We start from the raw sequence: 17514 nt of genomic DNA, 5'->3' as shown, positions 1-17514 counted from the left end.
GTCTTCATCTGGGATGTGGTGCACGATGAGATGCCTGGGCAGCGGCACTAGGCAGTGTGTGCTGTAATGAGACTGGTGGTTTCAGCAAACCTTGTTGGTGCAGACATTTTGGGTAATAACTTCCATGGGTTATATATTCCACCCACAAAAGGTACCAGGTGAGGCAGTCTTGGGCGCTCTATGTACGGTTACCCTGGGTGGAATAGGTCTCGCCTAGAAGAGATGGCACAAAGTGGGGTGGTTGCAGCCTAATGCTAGGAGTGAGGTCCCAATGTGACTGTCTGGTCCGTGTATTTTCCATTCCATCCACGAGAGTATCAGGTGAGGCAGCCATGTTGGGTGTGCTACAAAGGTAACACTGCGGGAGATGAGCAATATATGGGGAAAACTGACACCGTTATGGTAGTATGATATATCCTGTGTGAATAGGCGCACTGCGTAGCTGTGCAAACGGTGGTATAACATGCAGAAGTACATGGTAAAAAAAAAACGGCAGCGGTAGATAGGAGGCGGTATCGGCATAGTGCAAGCAGAAATACATCCGGTATTAAACAGAACTGGTAATTTCAGAGTAATGTGAGGACTAAACCACGTGTACCATAAAAGTGGGCAACATAAGTGTGAGTCCAGCAATGAGCACAGGGTTGTAGAAAGTCACTGGGGGTCAGAGAAGAGGAACCAGTCCAGGGGCCCCGGTAGGTCCATCTGCAGCAGCAAGAGGTTCATCACCATATTCTGGGCAGCAGTTGTGGAATGCAGATGGAACTGCACAATAGGCAGATGAGTCATATGCTCAGGCATAGCCCAGCAGGCTGGTGTGCAGGTAGTGGCATGGCACCTATCCGCAGCTCCAGCACGGTCCGGCACTCCTCTCAGGGCTGGCTGGAGCTTACATCTTGGGGCTGCCAGCATCTGAGACTCATGTGGACTGCTGTGGTTGGCAGGCTCCTGTCCCAGAGCAGTGATGATGGTTGCTGCAGTGAAGGCAGCTGTTGTTCTCCATAGTGTGGTGACAGCACAGGATCTCTGGGGCTGCAGGGTGACTGGGGTATAGTGAGCCAAGGATGGGAGCTCTGAGCATAGGACCATACCCCCCACCACCAGAAGATTATCCTCAGTTGCCAAGGACCTCACTCCAATCCCTGACTTTTCAGGAGGAACCTATTTGTGCAGTCATTTAACACTGCTGCTACCAGCCGTGATTACATACAGGGGGTCACAGGTCCCCAAACACCTTTTTATGTAACAATTGCACAGGCTCAGCTTCAGACATCCATGCAGCATTGTTGTGCCACTTGCTTCAATTTAATAATTTGTAGCATAGTCCAGCGGTCTCACAATCTCTTCAAAGGATTCAGTACTGAGAGCATACAGTATATGATGTAACTAACAAAAAAATATGTACGAAATGGAACAATGCTTATTTAGAACAGAATGTTAAGTAACTGTTAGAAAAGTACATACAGGCAAGCAGTCAAAATGTAAAAATGATAAACCTACCAGTTAACACGCAGCTGATCAGTCCTGGAGAAACCGAAGTAAATTGCAGAGACTGCAGGTGGCAATCATCTACGCCAAGCATAGATTCTCCAAAGTAAGACATTTATTACCAGTTATCAACCTAGCGCACACATATTCCGCAGCACTGTACAGAGAAGATTTGGCCATTCGCATCAGTCCCTGCACCTGTGGAGCTTACAATCAACAGTATATTCCCTACTGCATGTACACGCACACATTCATGCAAGGGTTAATTTCTCTTACGTCCTAGAGGATGCTGGGTATAGATGGGTCCACCAGGAGCCATGGGCACTTTAAGAGTTTGATAGTGTGGGGGCTGGCTCCTCCCTCCTACCAGACCCTGTTTAGAAAATGTGCCCAGTGGAGCCGGTCACAGCTAGGGGAGCTCCATAGGAGTTTTTCTAGTTTTATTATTTTTCTTAGAGTTAGGCACAGGGAGGTTGCTGGCAACAGCCTCCCTGCTTCATGGGACTTAGGTGGGGAGTCGTGTCCAACCCTCTGGGGTTAGTGGCCACTATCTCCGCTGACAGGACACTGAGCTCCTGAGGGTGATGATCGTTAGCCCACGAGGTGACCGCTCACTCCCGCAGCATGCCGCCACCCCCTAACAGAGCCATAAGATCGAGGTGGTAAGTAGAGCACCGGTGACCCGACAAGCGGGGAACCGGTGAGAATAGCGGCATCAGGGTGGGAGCGCTGCGCTGAAGCTGCGCTCCGGAAGGCTCAGCGGTACAGATGTGAGGGGCGCGTTGGGCCAGCACAATACCCTTACACTGGAGAGATCGCTTTCAGGGACTCTGTCTACTGCCAGCACACAATCCTCAGGCCAGTATAAAAAATTTCAAAGTGCGGGAAGACGCGCCATTTTAGGGGGCGGAGCGGACCCAGCGGCTCACCGGCGCCATTTTCTTCCTGCAGATCATCATCACAGAGACGCTGCAAGGAGCGCTGATCCTCATAACTCCAGCTATCCAGTACGGTACCAGGGGGTTGTAGAAGGGGGGAGAGTGTTTTATTCACAACTGTGTAGCCCAGTGGTTCACAAACTGCGCCTAGGCACCCTGGGGTGCCTCAGGACACTTGCAGGAGTGCCTTGGATTGGTGATCCAGGACCAATTTAAATTTATCAATGTAATAGGCAAAACCAGTGCTGGTGGCTGCCAGTCTTAAAATATGTGGACAAACAGAAGCAATTCCTGTCCCACACAATTGAACCTAAGGATGACTTATAAACACAATTTACTTCATTTAATATTTATTCTAAATCTCTCAATAAAAAACATTTGGCCTAGGGGTGCCATGAAAAAAATTCTGACATTACCATGTCCAGGGACTCTGTATCTTGTGCTGCAGAGAATGTATCTTCACCAGTGGAATCCATTCCATGTACTCAGGAATGTAATTTACTGTCAGCTGTCTGAATCTGACCCACAGTGGCTAGCTTCGATTAAGGGAATGATATCCCAGATTTCCTCTTACGTCCAAGAGGATGCTGGGGACTCCGTAAGGACAATGGGGATAGACGGGCTCCGCAGGAGACATGGGCACTAAAAAAGAACTTTATGGGTGTGCACTGGCTCCTCCCTCTATGCCCCTCCTCCAGACCTCAGTTGATTACTGTGCCCAGAAGAGACTGGGTGCATTACAGGGAGCTCTCCTCAGTTTCCTGAAAAGAAAGTATTTTGTTAGGTTGTTTTTTTTTTTTCAGGGAGCCTGCTGGCAACAGACTCCCTGCATCGAGGGACTGAGGGGAGAGAAACAGACCTACTTTAATGTTAGGCTCTGTTTCTTAGGCTACTAGACACCATTAGCTCCAGAGGGTAAGGAACGCAGGTCTCACCCTCGCTGTTCGTCCCAGAGCCGCGCCGCCGTCCTCCTCGCAGAGCCGGAAGATAGAAGCCGGGTGAGTATGTGAAGAAAGAAGACTTCACAGGCGGCAGAAGACTTCAGATCTTCATAGAAGTAATGCTGTGCGCCATTGCTCACACACAGGGCAGTCACTGAAAGGGTGCAGGGCGCCCTGGGCAGCAATAAGGACCTCCAAATTTGGCTAAAATAGTGATATACAGGCTGGGCACTGTATATATGAGACCCCCGCCAGTTTTTTTTAAATTTTCAGCGGGACCGAAGCCCGACACTGAGGGGACGGGACTTGTTCCTCAGCACTCACTAGCGCCATTTTCTCCACAGCACACCGCTGAGAGGAAGCTCCCCGGACTCTCCCCTGCTTACCACAGTGAAAGAGGGTTTTTAAGAAGGGAAGGGGGGGGGGGCACATAATTGGTGCAAAAATAGATAACAGCGCTATCTGGGTAAACATTGTGTTTTTTCCCTGGGTCATTAGCGCTGGGTGTGTGCTGGCATACTCTCTCCCTGTCTCTCCAAAGGGCCTTAAGGGGGAACTGTCTTCAGTTAAGAGGATTCCCTGAGTGTGTGGTGTGTCGGTACGCGTGTGTCGGCATGTCTGAGGTAGAAGGCTCTCCTAGGGAGGAGGTGGAGCAAATGACTGTGGTGTCTCCGTCGGCAACACCGACACCTGACTGGTTGGATATGTGGAATGTTTTAAGTGCTAATGTGAATTTCTCTGACGTCCTAGTGGATGCTGGGGACTCCGTAAGGACCATGGGGAATAGACGGGCTCCGCAGGAGACTGGGCACTCTATAAGAAAGATTTGGTACTATCTGGTGTGCACTGGCTCCTCCCTCTATGCCCCTCCTCCAGACCTCAGTTAGATTTCTGTGCCCGGCCCGAGCTGGTTGCACACTAGGAGCTCTCCTGAGCTTCTAGAAAGAAAGTTTAAATTAGGTTTTTTATTTTACAGTGAGACCTGCTGGCAACAGGCTCACTGCATCGAGGGACTAAGGGGAGAAGAAGCGAACCTACCTGCTTGCAGTTAGCTTGGGCTTCTTAGGCTACTGGACACCATTAGCTCCAGAGGGATCGACCGCAGGACTCGTCCTTGGTGTTCGTTCCCGGAGCCGCGCCGCCGTCCCCCTTACAGAGCCAGAAGCATGAAGATGGTCCGGAAAATCGGCGGCAGAAGACTTCAGTCTTCACCAAGGTAGCGCACAGCACTGCAGCTGTGCGCCATTGCTCCTCATACACACTTAACACTCCGGTCACTGAGGGTGCAGGGCGCTGGGGGGGGGGGGGGGCGCCCATAATATCACCTTGGCTGGCAAAATAACCACAATTTCTCTGACGTCCTAGTGGATGCTGGGAACTCCGTAAGGACCATGGGGAATAGCGGCTCTGCAGGAGACTGGGCACAAAAGTAAAGCTTTAGGACTACCTGGTGTGCACTGGCTCCTCCCCCTATGACCCTCCTCCAAGCCTCAGTTAGATTTTTGTGCCCGGCCGAGAAGGGTGCACACTACGGGCTCTCCTGAGCTTCTTAGTGAAAGTTTAGTTTTAGGTTTTTTATTTTCAGTGAGACCTGCTGGCAACAGGCTCACTGCATCGAGGGACTAAGGGGAGAAGAAGCGAACCTGCCTGCTTGCAGCCAGCTTGGGCTTCTTAGGCTACTGGACACCATTAGCTCCAGAGGGACCGAACACAGGCCCAGCCTCGGAGCTCGGTCCCAGAGCCGCGCCGCCGGCCCCCTTACAGAGCCAGAAGCAAGAAGAGGTCCGGAAAAATCGGCGGCAGAAGACATCTGTCTTCAACAAGGTAGCGCACAGCACTGCAGCTGTGCGCCATTGTTACTCAGGCACACTTCACACTTCGGTCACTGAGGGTGCAGGGCGCTAGGGGGGGGGGGCGCCCTGAGCAGCAATGTAAACACCTTGGCTGGCATAAATACACCACATATAACCCCCAGGGCTATATGGATGTATTTCTCTATCGTCCTAGTGGATGCTGGGGTTCCTGAAAGGACCATGGGGAATAGCGGCTCCGCAGGAGACAGGGCACAAAAAGTAAAGCTTTAGGATCAGGTGGTGTGCACTGGCTCCTCCCCCTATGACCCTCCTCCAAGCCAGTTAGATTTTTGTGCCCGGCCGAGAAGGGTGCAATCTAGGTGGCTCTCCTAAAGAGCTGCTTAGAAAAGTTTAGCTTAGGTTTTTTATTTTACAGTGAGTCCTGCTGGCAACAGGATCACTGCAACGAGGGACTTAGGGGAGAAGAAGTGAACTCACCTGCGTGCAGGATGGATTGGCTTCTTGGCTACTGGACATCAGCTCCAGAGGGACGATCACAGGTACAGCCTGGATGGTCACCGGAGCCTTGCCGCCGGCCCCCTTGCAGATGCTGAAGTAAGAGGTCCAGAATCGGCGGCAGAAGACTCCTCAGTCTTCTAAAGGTAGCGCACAGCACTGCAGCTGTGCGCCATTTTCCTCTCAGCACACTTCACACGGCAGTCACTGAGGGTGCAGGGCGCTGGGAGGGGGGCGCCCTGGGAGGCAAATGAAAACCTATTTTGGCTAAAAATACCTCACATATAGCCTCCGGAGGCTATATGGAGATATTTAACCCCTGCCAGAATCCGTTAAAAGCGGGAGACGAGGCCGCCGAAAAAGGGGCGGGGCCTATCTCCTCAGCACACAGCGCCATTTTCCCTCACAGAAAGGCTGGAGGGAAGGCTCCCAGGCTCTCCCCTGCACTGCACTACAGAAACAGGGTTAAAACAGAGAGGGGGGGCACTAATTTGGCGTTAGAAATATATAAAAAAGATGCTATAAGGGAAAACACTTATATAAGGTTGTCCCTATATAATTATAGCGTTTTTGGTGTGTGCTGGCAAACTCTCCCTCTGTCTCTCCAAAGGGCTAGTGGGTCCTGTCCTCTATCAGAGCATTCCCTGTGTGTGTGCTGTGTGTCGGTACGTGTGTGTCGACATGTATGAGGACGATGTTGGTGAGGAGGCGGAGCAAATTGCCTGTAATGGTGATGTCACTCTCTAGGGAGTCGACACCGGAATGGATGGCTTATTTAGGGAATTACGTGATAATGTCAACACGCTGCAAGGTCGGTTGACGACATGAGACGGCCGACAAACAAATTAGTACCGGTCCAGACGTCTCAAAAACACCGTCAGGGGTTTTAAAACGCCCGTTTACTTTAGTCGGTCGACACAGACAGGGACACTGAATCCAGTGTCGACGGTGAATAAACAAACGTATTCCTTATTAGGGCCACACGTTAAAGGCAATGAAGGAGGTGTTACATATTTCTGATACTACAAGTACCACAAAAGAGGGTATTATGTGGGATGTGAAAAAACTACAGTAGTTTTTCCTGAATCAGATAAATTAAATAAAGTGTGTGATGAATACCCTTTCCCGCCAGAAGTTAGGGCGCGTTGGGAATCACCCCTTAGGGTGGATAAGGCGCTCACACGCTTATCAAAACAAGTGGCGGTACGGTCTATAGATAGGGCCGTCCTCAAGGACCAGCTGACAGGAGGCTGGAAAATATCATAAAAAGTATATACACACATACTGGTGTTATACTGCGACCAGCGATCGCCTCAGCCTCAGCCTGGATGTGCAGAGCTGGGGTGGCTTGGTCGGATTCCCTGACTAAAAATATTGATACCCTTGACAGGGACAGTATTTTATTGACTATAGAGCATTTAAAGGATGCATTTCTATATATGCGAGATGCACAGAGGGATATTTGCACTCTGGCATCAAGAGTAAATGCGATGTCCATATCTGCCAGAAGATGTTATGGACACGACAGTGGTCAGGTGATGCAGATTCCAAACGGCAAAAAGGTGTATTGCCGTATAAAGGAAGAGGAGTTTTTTGGGGTCGGTCCATCGGACCTGGTGGCAACTGCTGGAAAATCCACCGTTTTTACCCTAAGTCACATCTCTGCAGAAAAAGACACCGTCTTTTCAGCCTCAGTCCTTTCGTCCCTATAAGATCATATCTGCCCAGGGATAGAGGAAAGGGAAGAAGACTGCAGCAGGCAGCCCATTCCCAGGAACAGAAGCGTTCCACCGCTTCTGACAAGTTCTCAGCATGGCGCTGAGACCGTACAGGACCCCTGGATCCTACAAGTAGTATCCCAGGGGTACAGATTGGAATGTAGAGACGTTTCCTCTTCGCAGGCTCCTGAAGTCTGCTTTACCAAGGTCTCCCTCCGACAAGGAGGCAGTATGGAAAAAAATTCACAAGCTGTATTCCCAGCAGGTGATAATTAAATTACCCCTCCTACTACAAGAAAAGGGGTATTATTCCACACTATATTGTGGTACTGAAGCCAGAAGGCTAGGTGAGACTTATTCTAAAAAAAATAAAATTTTTTGAACACTTACAAAGGTTCAAATCAAGATGGAGTCACTCAGAGCAGTGATAACGAACCAGGAAGAAGGGGACTATATAGTGTCCGGGGACATCAGGGATGCTTACCTCTATGTCCCAAATTTGCCCTTCTCACTAAGGGTACCTCAGGTTCGTGGTGCAGAACTGTCACTATCGGTTTTAGACGCTGCCGTTTGGATTGTCCACGGCACCCCGGGTCTTTACCAAGGTAATGGCCGAAATGATGATTCTTCTTCGAAGAAAAGGCGTCTATATTATCCCTTACTTGGACGATCTCCTGATAAGGGCATAGTCCAGGGAACAGTTGGAGGTCGGAGTAGCACTATCTCGGATACTGCTACAACAGCACGGGTGGATTCTAAATATTCCAGAATCGCAGCTGATCCCGACGACACGTCTGCTGTGCCTAGGGATGATTCTGGACACAGTCCAGAAAAAGGTGTTTCTCCCGGAAGAGAAAGCCAGGGAGTTATCCGAGCTAGTCAGGAACCTCCTAAAAACAGTGCATCATTGCACAAGGGTCCTGGTAAAAATGGTGGCTTCCTACGAAGCAATTCCATTCGGCAGATTTCACGCAAGAACTTTTCAGTGGGATCTGCTGGACAAATGGTCCGGATCGCATCTTCAGATGCATCAGCGGATAACCCTATATCCAAGGACAAGGGTGTCTCTCCTGTGGTGGTTATAGAGTGCTCATCTTCTAGAGGGCCGCAGATTTGGCATTCAGCATTGGATGCTGGTGACCACGGAGCCCAGCCCGAGAGGCTGGGGAGCAGTCACACAAGGAAAAAATTTCCAGGGAGTGTGATCAAGTCTGGAGACTTTTCTCCACATAAATATACTGGAGCTAAGGGTAAATTTATAATGCTCTAAGCTTAGCAAGACCTCTGCTTCAAGGTCAGCCGGTATTGATCCAGTGGGAAAAACATCACGGCAGTCGCCCACGTAAACAGACAGGGCGACACAAGAAGCAGGAGGGCAATGGCAAAAACTGCAAGGACTTTTCGCTGGGCGGAAAATCATGTGATAGCACTGTCAGCAGTGTTTCATCCCGGGAATGGAAACTGGGAAGCAGACTTCCTCAGCAGGCACGACCTCCACCCGGGAGAGTGGAAACTTCATCGGGAAGTTTTTTTTTTCCACATGATTGTAAACCGTTGGGAAATACCAAAGGTGGACATGATGGCGTCCCGTCTGAACAAAAAACGGGACAGGTATTGCGCCAGGCCAAGAGACCCTCAGGCAATAGCTGTGGACGTTCTGGTAACACCGTGGGTGTACCAGTCGGTGTATGTGTTCCCTCCTCTGCTTCTCATACCTAAGGTGCTGAGAATTATAAGACGTAGAGGAGTAAGAACTATACTCATGGCTCCGGATTGGCCAAGAAGGACTTGGTACCCGGAACTTCAAGAGATGCTTACAGAGGTTTTATGGCCTCTGCCGCTAAGAAGGGACTTGCTTCAGCAAGTACCATGTCTGTTCCAAGACTTACCGCAGCTGCGTTTGTCGGCATGGCGGTGGAACGCCGGATCCTAAGGGAAAAAGGCATTCCGGAAGAGGTCATTCCTACCCTGGTCAAAGCCAGAAAGGAGGTGACCGCACAACATTATCACCACATGTGGCGAAAATATGTTGCGTGGTGTGAGGCCAGGAAGGCCCCACAAAGAAATTTCAACTCGGTCGTTTCCTGCATTTCCTGCAAACAGGAGTGTCTATGGGCCTCAAATTGGGGTCCATTAAGGTTCAAATTTCGGCCCTGTCGATTTTCTTCCAGAAAGAATTGGCTTCAATTCCTGAAGTCCAGAAGTTTGTCAAGGGAGTATTGCATATACAACCCCCTTTTGTGCCTCCAGTGGCACTGTGGGATCTCAACGTAGTTCTGGGATTCCTCAAATCACATTGGTTAAAACCAGTCAAATCTGTGGATTTGAAGCATCTCACATGAAAAGTGACCATGATCTTGGCCCTGGCCTGGACCAGGCGAGTGTCAAATTGGTGTTTTTTTCTCAAAAAAGCCCATATCTGTTTGTCCATTCGGACAGGGCAGAGCTGCGGACTCGTCCCCAGTTCTCTCCCTAAGGTGGTGTCAGTGTTTCACCTGAACCAGCTTATTGTGGTGCCTTGCACCTACTAGGGACTTGGAGGACTCCAAGTGGCTAGATGTTGTCAGGGCCCTGAAAATATGTTCCAGGACGGCTGGAGTCAGGAAAACTGACTTGCTGTTATCCTGTATGCACCCAACAAACTGGGTGCTTTTGCTTCTAAGCAGACTATTGCTAGTTGGATGTGTAATACAATTCAGCTTGCACATTCTGTGGCAGGCCTGCCACAGCCAAAATATGTAAATGCCCATTCCACAAGGAAGGTGGGCTCATCTTGGGCGGCTGCCCGAGGGGTCTCGGCTTTTACAACTTTGCCGAGCGGTTATTTAGTCAGGGGCAAACACGTTTGTAAAATCCTACAAATTTGATACCCTGACTAAGGAGGACCTGGAGTTCTCTCATTCGGTGCTGCAGAGTCATCCGCACTCTCCCGCCCGTTTGGGAGCTTTGGTATTATCCCCATGGTCCTTTCAGGAACCCCAGCATCCACTAGGACGATAGAGAAAATAAGAATTTACTTACCGATAATTCTATTTCTCGGAGTCCGTAGTGGATGCTGGGCGCCCATCCCAAGTGCGGATTATCTGCAATACTTGTACATAGTTACAAAAATCGGGTTCTTATTGTTGTGAGCCATCTTTTCAGAGGCTCCGCTGTTATCATACTGTTAACTGGGTTCAGATCACAGGTTGTACAGTGTGATTGGTGTGGCTGGTATGAGTCTTACCCGGGATTCAAAATCCTTCCTTATTATGTACGCTCGTCCGGGCACAGTATCTAACTGGCTTGGAGGAGGGTCATAGGGGGAGGAGCCAGTGCACACCACCTGATCCTAAAGCTTTACTTTTTGTGCCCTGTCTCCTGCGGAGCCGCTATTCCCCATGGTCCTTTCAGGAACCCCAGCATCCACTACGGACTCCGAGAAATAGAATTATCGGTAAGTAAATTCTTATTTTTAACCCCTGCCAGAACTCACAAAAAAGCGGGAGAAAAGGCCGCCGAGAAGGGGGCGGAGCCTATCTCCTCAGCACACGGGCGCCATTTTCCATCACAGCTCCGCTGGAAGGACGTCTCCCTGACTCTCCCCTGCAGTCCTGCACTACAGAAAAGGGTAAAAAAGAGAGGGGGGCACTAATTTGGCGCAGTTTTAATACTAACAGCAGCTATAAAGGGAAAAGCACATTTTATAGTGGTATTCCTGTCTATATATAGCGCTCTGGTGTGTGCTGGCATACTCTCCCTCTGTCTCCCCAAGGGGCTAGTGGGGTCCTGTCCTCTATCAGAGCATTCCCTGTGTGTGTGCGGTGTGTCGGTACGATTGTGTCGACATGTTTGAGGAGGAAAATGAGATGGAGGCGGAGCAATTGCCTATTATAGAGTTGTCACCCCCTAGGGAGTCGACACCTGAGTGGATGAGCTTATGGAAGGGATGGCGTGACAGTGTCAGCTCTTTACGACAGACAGTTGACGACATGAGACAGCCGGCTACTCAGCTTGTGCCTGTCCAGGGGTCTCAAACGCCATCAGGGGCTTTAAAACGCCCGTTACCTCAAATGGCAGACACAGACACGGATACTGACTCCAGTGTCGATGATGAGGAGACAAATGTGACTTCCAGTAGGGCCACACGTTACATGATTGAAGCAATGAAAAATGTATTGCATATCTCTGATAATACAAGTACCACTAAAAAGGGTATTATGTTTGGTGAGAAAAAACTGCCTGTAGTTTTTCCTGTATCCGAGGAATTAAATGAAGTGTGTGATGAGGCGTGGGTTTCCCCCGATAAAAAACTGATAATTCCTAAAAGGTTATTGGCATCGTACCCTTTCCCGCCAGAGGATAGGGCACGTTGGGAAACACCCCCTAGGGTGGATAAAGCGCTCACACGCTTGTCTAAACAGGTAGCACTACCCTCTCCTGATACGGCCGCCCTAAAGGAACCTGCCGATAGAAAGCTGGAGAATATCCTAAAATGTATATACACTCACACGGGTGTTATACTGCGACCAGCAATCGCCTCAGCCTGGATGTGCAGTGCGGGCCTGGCGTGGTCGGATTCCCTGACTGAAAATATTGATACCCTAGATAGGGACAGTATATTACTGACTATAGAGCATTTGAAGGATGCATTTCTATATATGCGTGATGCACAGAGGGATATTTGCCGACTGGCATCAAGAGTTAGCGCGCTGTCCATTTCTGCAAGAAGAGGTTTATGGACGCGGCAGTGGTCAGGTGATGCGGATTCTAAAAGGCACATGGAAGTATTGCCTTATAAGGGGGAGGAGTTATTTGGGGTAGGTCTATCAGACCTGGTAGCCACGGCAACTGCTGGAAAATCCACATTTTTACCCCAGGTAGCTTCTCAACCTAAGAAGACGCCGTATTATCAGGCGCAGTCCTTTCGGCCCCATAAGGGCAAGCGGGCAAAAGGCGCCTCATTTCTGCCCCGTGGCAGAGGGAGAGGAAAAAGGCTGCAACAAACAGCCAGTTCCCAGGAACAAAAGCCCTCTCCCGCCTCCGCAAAGTCCTCAGCATGACGCTGGGGCTTTACAAGCGGACTCGGGCACGGTGGGGGCCCGTCTCAAGAAGTTCAGTGCGCAGTGGGCCCACTCGCAAGTGGACCCCTGGATCCTTCAGGTGGTATCTCAGGGGTACAAATTGGAATTCGAGACGTCTCCCCCTCGCCGTTTTCTAAAGTCTGCTTTACCGACGTCTCCCTCAGACAGGGAGGCAGTAATGGAAGCCATTCACAAGCTGTATTCCCAGCAGGTGATAATCAAGGTACCCCTTCTACAACAGGGAAAGGGGTACTATTCCACACTATTTGTGGTACCGAAGCCGGACGGCTCGGTGAGACCAATTTTAAACCTAAAATCCTTGAACACTTACATACAAAGGTTCAAATTCAAGATGGAGTCACTCAGAGCAGTGATTGCAAACCTGGAAGAAGGGGACTATATGGTGTCTCTGGACATCAAAGATGCTTACCTACATGTCCCAATTTACCCTTCTCACCAAGGGTACCTCAGGTTTGTGGTACAGAACTGTCACTATCCGTTTCAGACGCTGCCGTTTGGATTGTCCACGGCACCCCGGGTCTTTACCAAGGTAATGGCCGAAATGATGATACTCCTTCGAAGGAAGGGAGTTTTAGTTATCCCTTACTTGGACGATCTCCTGATAAGGGCAAGATCCAGGGAACAGTTGGAAGTCGGGGTAGCACTATCTCAGATAGTGCTGCGCCAGCACGGTTGGATTCTCAATATTCCAAAATCGCAGCTGATCCCGACGACACGACTTCTATTCCTAGGGATGATCCTGGACACAGTCCAGAAAAAGGTGTTTCTCCCGGAGGAGAAAGCCAGGGAGTTATCCGAACTAGTCAGAAATCTCCTAAAACCAGGCCAAGTCTCAGTGCATCAATGCACAAGGGTCCTGGGAAAGATGGTGGCTTCTTACGAAGCAATCCCATTCGTCAGATTCCACGCAAGAACCTTCCAGTGGGATCTGCTGGACAAATGGTCCGGGTCGCATCTTCAGATGCATCAGCGGATAATCTTGTCACCAAGGACAAGGGTGTCTCTCCTGTGGTGGTTGCAGAGTGCTCATCTTCTAGAGGGCCGCAGATTCGGCATTCAGGACTGGGTCCTGGTGACCACGGATGCCAGCCTGGGGAGCAGTCACACAGGGAAGAAATTTCCAGGGCTTGTGGTCAAGCCTGGAGACATCACTTCACATAAATATCCTGGAGCTAAGGGCCATCTACAATGCTCTAAGCCTAGCAAGACCTCTGCTTCAAGGTCAGCCGGTGCTGATCCAGTCAGACAACATCACGGCAGTCGCCCACGTAAACAGACAGGGCGGCACAAGAAGCAGGAGGGCAATGGCAGAAGTTGCAAGGATTCTTCGCTGGGCGGAAAATCATGTGATAGCACTGTCAGCAGTGTTCATTCCGGGAGTGGACAACTGGGAAGCAGACTTCCTCAGCAGACACGACCTCCACCCGGGAGAGTGGGGACTTCACCCAGAAGTCTTCCACATGATTGTGAACCGTTGGGAAAAACCAAAGGTGGACATGATGGCGTCCCGCCTCAACAAAAAACTAGACCGGTATTGCGCCAGGTCAAGGGACCCTCAGGCAATAGCTGTGGACGCTCTGGTAACACCGTGGGTGTACCAGTCAGTGTATGTGTTCCCTCCTCTGCCTCTCATACCCAAGGTACTGAGAATCATAAGAAGGAGAGGAGTAAGGACTATACTCGTGGCTCCGGATTGGCCAAGAAGGACTTGGTACCCGGAACTTCAAGAGATGCTCACAGAGGACCCGTGGCCTCTACCTCTAAGAAAGGACCTGCTCCAGCAGGGACCCTGTCTGTTCCAAGACTTACCGCGGCTGCGTTTGACGGCATGGCGGTTGAACGTCGGATCCTGAAGGAAAAAGGCATTCCGGATGAAGTCATCCCTACCCTGATCAAAGCCAGGAAGGATGTAACCGTACAGCATTATCACCGTATTTGGCGTAAATATGTTGCGTGGTGCGAGGCCAGGAAGGCCCCTACAGAGGAATTTCAACTGGGTCGTTTCCTGCAAACAGGACTGTCTATGGGCCTAAAATTAGGGTCCATTAAGGTTCAAATTTCGGCCCTGTCGATTTTCTTCCAAAAAGAACTGGCTTCAGTTCCTGAAGTTCAGACGTTTGTCAAGGGGGTACTGCATATACAGCCTCCTTTTGTGCCTCCAGTGGCACCTTGGGATCTCAATGTAGTTTTGGGGTTCCTAAAATCACATTGGTTTGAACCACTCACCACTGTGTACTTAAAATATCTCACATGGAAAGTAGTAATGCTGTTGGCCCTGGCTTCAGCCAGGCGTGTCTCAGAATTGGCGGCTTTATCCTATAAAAGCCCTTACCTAATTTTTCATACGGACAGGGCAGAATTGAGGACTCGTCCTCAATTTCTCCCTAAGGTGGTTTCAGCGTTTCACTTGAACCAGCCTATTGTGGTACCTGCGGCTACTAGGGACTTGGAGGACTCCAAGTTGCTGGACGTAGTCAGGGCCCTGAAAATATATGTTTCCAGGACGGCTGGAGTCAGAAAATCTGACTCGCTGTTTATCCTGTATGCACCAAACAAACTGGGTGCTCCTGCTTCTAAGCAGACTATTGCTCGTTGGATTTGTAGTACAATTCAGCTTGCACATTCTGTGGCAGGCCTGCCACAGCCAAAATCTGTAAAAGCCCATTCCACAAGGAAGGTGGGCTCATCTTGGGCGGCTGCCCGAGGGGTCTCGGCTTTACAACTTTGCCGAGCAGCTACTTGGTCAGGGGCAAACACGTTTGCTAAATTCTACAAATTTGATACCCTGGCTGAGGAGGACCTGGAGTTCTCTCATTCGGTGCTGCAGAGTCATCCGCACTCTCCCGCCCGTTTGGGAGCTTTGGTATAATCCCCATGGTCCTTACGGAGTTCCCAGTATCCACTAGGACGTCAGAGAAAATAAGAATTTACTTACCGATAATTCTATTTCTCGTAGTCCGTAATGGATGCTGGGCGCCCATCCCAAGTGCGGATTGTCTGCAATACTTGTACATAGTTATTGTTACAAAAATCGGGTTATTATTGTTGTGAGCCATCTTTTCAGAGGCTCCGCTGTTATCATGCTGTTAACTGGGTTCAGATCACAGGTTGTACGGTGTGATTGGTGTGGCTGGTATGAGTCTTACCCGGGATTCAAAATCCTTCCTTATTGTGTACGCTCGTCCGGGCACAGTATCCTAACTGAGGCTTGGAGGAGGGTCATAGGGGGAGGAGCCAGTGCACACCAGGTAGTCCTAAAGCTTTACTTTTGTGCCCAGTCTCCTGCGGAGCCGCTATTCCCCATGGTCCTTACGGAGTTCCCAGCATCCACTACGGACTACGAGAAATAGAATTATCGGTAAGTAAATTCTTATTATATAGCCCCAGAGGCTATATATGTGGTAATTACCCCTGCCAGAATACAGAAAAAAGCGGGAGAAAAGGCTGCCGAAAAAGGGGCGGAGCCATCTCCCTCAGCACACTGGCGCCATTATTCCCTCACAGTTCCGCTGGAAGGAAGTTACCTGACTCTCCCCTGCAGTCTACACTACAGAAAGGGTAAAAAAGAGAGGGGGGCACTAAATTTGGGCGCAGTTTAATACAATAAGCAGCTATAAAGGGTCATAATTCAGTTAGTCTCTGTATTATTATAGCGCTCTGGTGTGTGCTGGCATACTCTCTCTCTGTCTCCCCAAAGGGCTTTTGTGGGGTCCTGTCTCCTTTAAGAGCATTCCCTGTGTGTGTGTGCGGTGTGTCGGTACGGCTGTGTCGACATGTTTGATGAGGAGACTTATGTGGAGGCGGAGCAGATGCCTATAAATGTGATGTCACCCCCTGCGGGGGAGACACCTGAGTGGATGGATTTATGGAAGGAATTACGTGCAAGTGTCGACTCCTTACATAAAAAATTTGACGACATGCCAAATGCGGGACAGCCGGCTTCTCAGCTCGTGCCTGCCCAGACGATTCAAAGGCCGTCAGGGGCCCTGAAACGACCACTACCTCAGATGGCAGACACAGATGTCGACACGGATACTGATGCAAGTGTCGACGACGATGAGTCAAATTTAATGTCCACTAGGGCCATTTGTGGCATGATTGAGGCAATGAAAGAGGTATTACACCTTGCTGATATAAACCCAGGTACCTCAAAAAAGGGTATTTTGTTTGGGGAGAAAAAACTACCTATAGTTTTTCCCCCATCTGAGGAATTGAATGAGGTGTGTGAAGAAGCATGGGCTTTCCCCGATAAAAAATTGGTGATTTCAAAAAAAAAATTACTAATGGCGTTCCCTTTCTCGCCAGAGGATAGGTCACGTTGGGAAACTCCCCCTAGGGTGGATAAAGCGCTCACACGTTTGTCTAAAAAGGTGGCACTACCGTCTCCGGATACGGCCGCCCTAAAGGAACCTGCTGATAGAAAGCAGGAGGCTATCCTAAAATCTATATACACACACACTGGTGTTATACTGAGACCAGCTATTGCTTCAGCCTGGATGTGCAGTGCTGCTGCTGCTGCTTGGTCAGATTCCCTGTCGGAAAATATTGACACCCTAGACAGAGACACTATATTGCTAACCATAGAGCATATAAAAGACTCAGTCTTATACATGAGAGATGCACAGAGGGAGATCTGCCAGCTGGCATCTAGAATAAGTGCTTTGTCCATTTCTGCTAGGAGAGGCTTATGGACTCGGCAGTGGACAGGAGATGCAGATTCTAAAAGGCACATGGAAGTTTTGCCTTATAAGGGTGAGGAGTTATTCGGGGACGGTCTCTCAGACCTTGTTTCCACAGCAACAGCTGGGAAGTCTGCATTTTTGCCCCATGTCCCCTCACAGCCTAAGAAAGCACCGTATTACCAAGTACAGTCCTTTCGACCCTAGAAAAACAGGCGGGGAAAAGGCGGGTCCTTTCTGTCTAGAGGCAGAGGAAGGGGGAAAAAGCTGCAACACACAGCAGGTTCCCAGGACCAAAAGTCCTCCCCCGCTTCTTCCAAATCCGCCACATGACGGTGGGGCTCCACAGGCGGAGCC

The sequence above is a fragment of the Pseudophryne corroboree genome, chromosome 1 (assembly GCF_028390025.1).
Source record: "Pseudophryne corroboree isolate aPseCor3 chromosome 1, aPseCor3.hap2, whole genome shotgun sequence".
Classification (NCBI taxonomy): Eukaryota; Metazoa; Chordata; class Amphibia; order Anura; family Myobatrachidae; genus Pseudophryne; species Pseudophryne corroboree.
The sequence above is the reverse complement of the archived record's forward strand: the minus strand, read 5'-3'. Positions refer to the sequence as shown.